The sequence below is a fragment of the Mastigoproctus giganteus genome, chromosome 6 (genome assembly GCF_048544385.1).
Source record: "Mastigoproctus giganteus isolate SK-2022 chromosome 6, ASM4854438v1, whole genome shotgun sequence".
NCBI lineage: Eukaryota > Metazoa > Arthropoda > Arachnida > Uropygi > Thelyphonidae > Mastigoproctus > Mastigoproctus giganteus.
This window is the reverse complement of record NC_143580.1, coordinates 28,126,937-28,135,759: the sequence shown is the minus strand read 5'-3', so window position 1 is coordinate 28,135,759 and position 8,823 is coordinate 28,126,937.

The following is an 8,823-nucleotide window of genomic DNA, read 5'->3' as shown; positions in this document are numbered from 1 at the left end:
TTTCCTTAGGAGGAAACTGACTAACTCAACCACGGACTGAAAAAGGCTGCTTCATTAACGGGATTCGAATCTGGGCCTTTTCCACCCAGTGTAGGGAGGAGAGGGATTACAACCACGGTGTTACTTGTAAGGACTGATTATTGGACTGAGTTTCTGTGGAGGGGAACCTTGCATCATTGACGGTATTTGAACTCAATCATTTTCCACCCACTGTTAGAGCACGGTAATCCGCGAGGACATTTAGCTGTTAATTAATCCACCACCACCGTTGGTCATTCTTCATCGGACTGAATCACTCATCTGGCGTCAATGCGCTATTGAACTTTTGAAATTGGACCTTATTTAGGCATTGGACCTTCTTGAATTCAAGAAGAGAACACACAATCAAACTAACCAGAGAAACACGAAACTTACAAACTAAAACACTGCGGGTATGAGCTTTATGTTAGAAAAACCATAATATGCAATTATTGCTATTATTATTATTAGAAATATAGTGAAAAAGTAAATAAACGTTTGAAGTAAAAAAAAAACTAATTTATTATATATCAGGGCCACCTGGAAATTCACTTTCTACTACTGTCTTGTGTCTGTAAATTGCGTATGTTCTCTGGTCGATTTGCCTGCTTTTACTGGAAGAAAAAACCCCAGATTTTCCTTGGAGGAAAACCTTGCTATCTACGCCTGAGACAGACTAACTCAGCCACGGGGTGAAAAAGCCATAAAAGTTCCTAGCTTCAACGACAGGATTCGAACCTGGCCTTTTCCACCGGGTGTGAGGAGGAAGGTGCGATACCACTGTGCTACATGCACAGACATGAGACAGAGAGTAGAGAGACTTAATTAAAGATGGGTCATTAATTGACCTACCTACCTCTTTTGAATGGAATCTCGAAGATGAGGTGGATTTGCAATTTGCACATAATGAACAGTTGGTTGGATGAAATATAACGCCTAGAGTGAAAGGGGAAACCTAGTGTTTTCGATACATATGAAGCATATTTGTAATGTGCTTATGTCAAGAGAGGGTAGTCCCCAAACAGAGATATCTGAACTTGCCTTGAAATAGGAGTGTCATCGAAGATAAGCATCGGTGCAGAAGAATCCTTTTTGCAAGACACAAGACACTGATGAGTTTTAGAAGGATTGAAATCAACTGTTACCTTTGCTCCACAGGAGAATTACCTGGAGATCAGCATTTAAGGAATCGGTAGTGGATATTCGAGAAATTGAAACTGTTTGAGCAGGGCAAGGTTTCTCAAATTGAAAAGCGGAGTGCATTGTACTAGAGTGTAGAGTGTGTTTAGTGTCAAACGGCACCAGGGGTATCTCCCATCTCTGCGTAGTATACATTGTGGGTGTGGAACAGAACACTGTCAATGCCAGAGGTTTAAAAGTTTATGGGTTTTGTTTATGTGTATTGTCGTGTACCGTTGTTCCTCTGGTCATTTAGCCGCTGGGCCCCTAATGGGTTCCAACGTTGTCCACACTCTGCCCCATGGAGACAGACCAGGTAAACCAGTATTATAGTTATTTACTCTGGCAGGTCCTGCCATCTAATTTCCTGAGATTTCAGTGGCTAGGACCTAAAAAAAAAAAAACGCTACAGATAGGGGTCAGCCAAAAGGGTTACTGATTATGCAACTGATGTTGTTATTAAGTTTTTGGGTGTAGGGCTCAGGCAATTTAGAGATGGTTCAGACGCTGGTTATAAGTTAGAGAAGGGGGAGGGAGACTGAAGGCTGGGGGAAAAAGACAGAGATAAGGGATCCATAGAGAAAATGACCCCCAAATCAGTGGAGCAAGCCCATGCCCCACTAGAGGGAAGAGAGGGATGGCGAGGTGGTGGAGAAAAAGAACCTGGGTGGTGGAGAAAAAGAACCACGCAAGGGAGCGTGGCAAAGAAAGCTTAATGGCAGCAGCTGAGCTGTGCTTTGGAGTGTCATAGCTAGGACGAAAGTCCCGTTCCATCTTGTCTTCTTTTCTAGAGTTTGGCAATGCTGTCACACTTGGGACTGTACGTAATGTGTCCTGCCCGATGTATACTTGTCACTACGAGTTCGGAGCTTTCAGGTCTGGTCGTCAAGTGTGTGGTTATCACTAGACTGTGTCACTAGTACGGGTCTCACCGCAGATTTGTCCCTCTTGTTAAGTCAAAATTAGAGATGTATGTTCACTGCAGTCTGACTTGGGGGGGGGGGTTCAGGGCTTCTGTCCATTTGGTCATTGGGTCAGCAGAGCTGCATAATATCACAATTTGTAAAGAGTCTAAATCAGGAAGGACCAAAACAGTGTTGTCGTTCATGGAACAGAGGTCCCATCCCATTAATGATGGTAGTCGTTGACAGTCCAGCTTGAATTTGGGCAAGACGAGTTAATCAGGTGTACGTTCGTTCCAGCGATAGAGATCTTCTTCTTGCGAAGAGCTCCTGGCAGTATTGCGAAAAGGCCTTGCACTCTCTGTCGCTGTCCAACAAGTAATGCTCCTGGAGTTTTGGATTGAAGTTAATTCTAGTAATCAGAATGCAGCGAAGGTCCTCATACAAAGGGCAGTCATACATTAGGTGAGACTAACTGTCCAGCTCTCCATAATGGCAGAGGGGATCATCAATAATTCCAAGACTTCAGAGTTTGGCTCTGATGGATCCGTGACCTGTTAGCATGAAAGTTGTGTACAGGCCGGGAGAAAACCATGAAGGGGACTTGGGATATACCTTGTTGATATGTGGAATAAATTTCCTAGTGATATCTCCTTTAGTAGAGTTAGCCCATCTACCTTGCCATATCTGCTGTAAATGGAGGCTAAGGCACTTCTTTTCAGCAATCAAGTTATTAGTGAGATCAATGGTGTGGTCCATGAACGTCACCGATGTGCCTTTTGACAGTTGGTAGAGGAGCCCGCAACGTATCACCTCCAGGTCCAATGGAAAGGTGCCTGCCAGCACCTGAAGGGCATGGGTGCTGACAGTACCGCAGGCCCTGGTAATGGTGAGTAGGATAAATCTTTGAATAGTTTCGAGCTTCTTTCTGTTACTGCTATTTTTGCTCTCGGATACCATGTCCCTGCAGCGTATGTAATCGCCGGTAGAAATACTGCTTTGTAGAACAGCGAGAGAGTGCGGCGGTTGAGGCCCCAATCCCGACGCGTAACTCTGGCTGCCAAGGCAGTATAGTTCCTTAACTTTGTCTGCAGGTGTTTCAAATGTCGGAGGAATGTAAGTCCTGAGTCCAGGATTATTCCTAGATATTTCAGTTCAGTAGTGAAACATATTGTGGTCTCGTTTATCTTGATTTGTGGACGTCTTCTGAGGGACCCTTTCAGTAAGATGGAATTAGTCTTCATTAAAGAGATTTGAAGATTATGATCCGTTGCCCAGTTTTGTAATATTAAGAGAGCCTGATTTGCAGAATTTTCTAGCTGCGCTCTGCAGTCTGCAGACACTGCCAAGATCAGATCATCTGCATAGGCCTGGGTGATAACTTCATTCAGGTTAGTGTTGAGGAAGTCATCAAGTACAACATTCCAAAGGAGAGGCCCCAGCACCGAGCCTTGGGGACAACCCCTGTAAACCTGGTGTTTGACTCTGCAGTATGGTCCATTGACAATTATTTCTCTGGCTGTGAGGTAGCTTCTTATGGTGTTATAAAGGTTTCCGGGCACGTCTTAGTCGGCTGAGGAAGCTCGGCCACCAGAGTGAGTCGAACGCCCCAGCAAAGTCTATGGCAATAATCAGGAAATATTTTCTATTGGAGTTTGTGGCAGTTGTAAGGATATTCTGGAGTGCGTCAACTGTAGAGCGTCCTTGTTTGAAACCATATTGGCTTGTAGAGGATAAATTTGATGCATTATAATGTACTGTAATTCTACTGTGTAGGAAGTATTCAAAAGCTTGCTTAGCACAGATAACAAGGCAATCAGTCTATAAGAAAATGGGAATTCTGGAGGCTTGGTTGGGTTTTCAGAATCAGGCGTATGTTAGCTATCTTCCAATCGGATGGGAAGACTCCTGTCTGCAGGCAGTGATTGAACAGGTCGAGGATGAGGTATGGGGAATGCTCCACAGTCTTCCTTATAATCTCTGGTTCAAGTAGGTCCGGTTCCTAGTCAACGAGGAATGCAGTATCATCCCTCCAGCATCACAGAAAGGAAAACTTACAGTGGAGGCGTTGTTCTCGTGTGGGGTGGAATAATGACCATTGGTCGCATCCCTCTTGATGTTTTTGATAGGGGTACCGTAACTGCGCAGAGGTATCGAGAACGAACCCTATGGGGTTCGTTCTCGATACCTCTGCCCGATATTTATATATCGGGCAGAGGTATTTACACCCCGAAAAATATCGATACCCGATATTTTTCGGGGTGTGGTTGTTCCAGATTTTATTTTCATGCACGATAACGCCACTTCACAAAGACTCATTGGTGTGGGAATATCTCGAAACTGAAGATATCCAACGACTGCCATGGCCAGCACCATCACTAGACTTAAATCCGATCACACATGTGTGGTACAACCTTGGACGTCGCATTGCAGGCTGACAGCCAACTCTTAACTCACTTTGTGAGCTAAGGTCTGGGCTAGGGGAAGAATGGTATTTTTTGCCACAGAATCCTATAGACACCGTTGTATCCAGCATTGTTCACTGCTGTTAGGGCTGTTTAACCCCAGGAGGGATCATACGTCTTATTGATGCCATTGTACCATATTTTCGGGCGTATTGTATCGACTTCTGTAATGTGACCTTTTTTGATAATTTTTATACAGTCCCTATAAATCTCCTTTATACCTGTCCGTTCTATAGTGCAGCACCATACCAAATTTTGTCTTGTTTCATCACAAGCTGCACGTGTTACTCCACGTTTTCTACGTGTTCTTTTAATTTTGTTGAGCAGTGTATTTGGACATTTATCTTTGGTACGCCTGTAGTGGACATCTATGAATGGTAAATTATTTTGGTTGTTATATTCCATGATACTATTATTATTTTTAATTTATTCCTGACTATGCTCAAGAAACTCTCAGTAGTAGCACAAAAAAAAAAAAAAAAAAAAATCATCAACTTTGCTATTTATGCCTGAAACTAACTAACTCAGCCATGGAATGAAAAAAGCCCATTAATGTTCCTTGCGTCATTGATGAGATTCGAACTGCGCCTTTTTCGGGCCGTGTCGGGAGAACGGTGACGATACCACTGTGCTACATGCACAGACTCAGTTGTTGTACAAACTATTATTTTTTAGGCCACCCGAATAATTAAATTCTTCTGCCATGCTATGTCTTATGTCTGTTAATTTCTTGTGTTCTATGGTCGATTTGTCTGTTTTGCTGGACGAAAAATCCCAGTTTCTGGGGGAAAAACCTTGCTATCTACGCCTGAGACTGACTAACTCAGTCACGGAGCCAGTTGCTGCACAAAAAAAAAAAACCCAAAACAAATTATCATATTAGGGTCCCCTATAAATGATTACATCTACCCGTATATTTATTTTGTCTGTAAATTGCGTGTGTTCTCTGGTTGATTTGCCTGTTTGTTGGACGAAAATCCCCAGTATCTACGCGTGAGATCGACTAACTCAGTCACGGAGTGAAAAAAGCCCATTAAAGTTCCTTGCGTCATCGATGGGATTCGAACCCGGGCCTTTTCCACCCACCATGAGGAGGACGGTGACGATACCACTGTGCTACCGCGCAGACTAGTTGCACCACAGTAGGTGAGATACGATATGTGACAATAAGGTGTGAGAGACGGTTTGTTTATAGTTGTGCAATGTCCACAGCGATGTTCGCTGTCCGCCAGTATTTAAAAAATTTATTTTATGCTTTAGTGAGAAATAGCAAGTGAGTTTAAAATAGCAACCAATTTCAGAAGCTGATATAACAGCATTGACTTGACACTGTGTTCTGTAAGTGATAACTTCTCTAAGATGACTAACTCAATTAAATTTTGATCTGGCCATTTTCATTTTGTTGTATTTAAATATCCTCCAACGAATCTTAAAATTTGCTGAACTGAAATGTTCTTGTTTATACTCCAGAACGACCATCAGGTCAGTGGAGTTTACAATAAATTATCAATACAAACATTAATAGTATTTAGCAGTCAGGGCTTGAACTCCGGTCCACTCAAAGTGCGCGTGCTCTTGCACTCTCATTCCTGACCGCTCGGAATGTATGGGGAAAGGGGAGATGCAAAAAAATGGAAACACCTTATTTGAAAGTATATTTGAAAGACGATAAATGCTGATGTTTATTTAGAGGTGATATAAAAAGGTACAGGAAGAAAATGGCCGACCTGTATAATTCAAAAGAGGTCAAATTGTCGGTACACGTTTAGCAGGGGCATCAGCGAATAAAATTAATGATTTATTTAAAGGATCTATGGTAAGGCTGAAAAGGACTGTATCGAAAAAACAAAACAAAAAACTGTCATATTAGAGCCATCAGAGAGGTAACTCATCTGCCGATGTGTAATATTCTGTAAAGTGTGTGTTCTCTTGTCGATTTGCCTGTTTTTCTGGAAGAAAATACAGAGTTCCAGGGAGGGGGAACCATACTTTCTACCCATTGAGACCGACTAACTTAGCCACAGTGTGAAAAATTTTTGCGCGTGATTTGAGCCGGCTTTTTACACAAGTTGTGGGGAGCAAGGTGATTATAACCGATGTACTACCGCGCGGCCTAACTCTATTTAAAAAAAAAAAAAAATTATTAGGGTCACCAGAACAGTTATTTCATCTATCCATGTGTATTGTGTCTGTAAATTGCATGTGTTCTATGTTCGATTTACTTGCTTTTCTGGACGAAAAACCTTGCTATCTACACCTGAGACTGATTAACTCAGCCATCAAGTGGAAAAAAAAAAAAAAAAAAATTAGTCTCTCACGTTATCGACGGGTTTCGAACCCATGCTTTCTGGTGGGAGGAGGAAGGTGACCATACCACTGTGCTACACGCTTAGACCAATTGTATCGCAAGTGATGTAGGCATTTACCAAGTATGGAAAAACAAAATCTGATGTGAAAAATTACGGCAGAAAATTGAAATTGAATGAAAGAGACCGCCGGACACTGAAAAGGATTGCATAACTAGAAAACATAAAACCACTGCCTCAAAAATAACTGCAGAACTTAATGTGAGTCATAATACAATTAAAAAAAAAAAAAAAAAAAAGTTCGCCGAAAACTTCATAAAGCTGAAATTTATGGGAGCTTCTACTGCCAAGGCACTCGTTACTGACTGTAATGCTAGAAAGAGAATGCAATGGCGTAAGTAGCACTAAAAGTGGGCACTTGTTGATCGGAAACATTTCATATCTTCATAAGAATCATCATTCACACTTTTTTCAACATTAAGGTAAGCTTACATTTGGGGAATGCTAAAGGAATGCTAAATCATCTTGACTGTCTTGTGACAACTGTCAAACATAGAGTAGTACTAATGACGATTTTGGCAACAATATCTTGGTATTTTTTCAGGTTCTCTCACTACTTTAATTTCCTGATCAGGTTCATCCCATGGTGCAAATATTGTTTCCCACAAACGCCTCTGCTTCAATATGATAATGCTCCAATATACACAGCCAGATGTGTCAAAATTTGGTTTGAGGAGTATGAAACCGAGCTAATCATCTTCCATGGCCTGAAACTTCACCAGACTTAGACATTATTGAACCACTGTAGGCATATTTGCAGAGGAGAGTGTGAAGTGAGTTCCTCCATCTTCATCACTCAAGAAGCTTGAAATGTTCCCCCATGAAGAATGGTCCAATATTCCTCTTAAAACAGTTCAAGATTCATTTGAATCTATTCCACGTAGAACACAAGCTATTTTAAAAATAAAGGGTGGCCCAACACCATATTAATGTACACCTGTATTTGTATTTTTTTGTCTACCCTGTATATATTAACAAAGATATAAAAAGAGTTCCTTTTTCGGCAAGAATACCCTAGTTGGTAGAATCGTCGCCCTCCCCCTACAACTCAGATTTTACCTCCCCGCACTGGGTGGTAAAATATGAATTTGAGTCCCATCGATGACGTGAGGAATTTTTATGGGCCATTTTCTCAAGGTGGTTTGAGTTAGTGGGTCTCAGGCTAAGGCAGCATGGGATTTTTGCCAAGCAAAACAGAAAAAACACGCAAATGCATGTGTTTTTCGCCTAGCAAAACGATTACAGAACACACGCAATTTACAGATATATACGGAGTGATACGTGCTTAGTTGCTGATGCTCCTAAAACGCTAGAACAACAACCGTCAAGAAAATGTGAAATAATAAGGAAAAAAAAAATAAAATAATAATAATAAATACAACAAAACCCAGTCAAATTTGGAAAAGAATTCTGTAAATTAAAAATGATTTATAACGAAAGAAACTGATCTATTAAGTAAACATGATTTCTAAAGAAAAAAATATTAATAGTAAACAATTTTTATTATCTGGTGCAAACTCTGGCTTTAGACGATTTTTTTTTTAAATTTGCTTTGTACATAATTAACAATAAATCTTTTTTTTTTTGTTGTTGTTTTATTCTTTCCCTCTTATCAATGAGCATAATATGTATATGTATCAACTTTTGTTTTACAAAATATCATATAGTTATTTAGAAGCACGACTATTCATTCACTTATCTAATGCATTTCAGTTATTTTTAAGACTGAAAATAAATTTCATGAAATTCAGACTAAAGATTTTTATGATAAGTTTTCTTTATTATATTTTTTATATTGGCAATATATATTTTAAAAATATTTCATGTTGGCTTGGACAATATTTTTTATTGTTTATCTATTAATTTTTGTTTTATAAACCCTAATAAAATGTA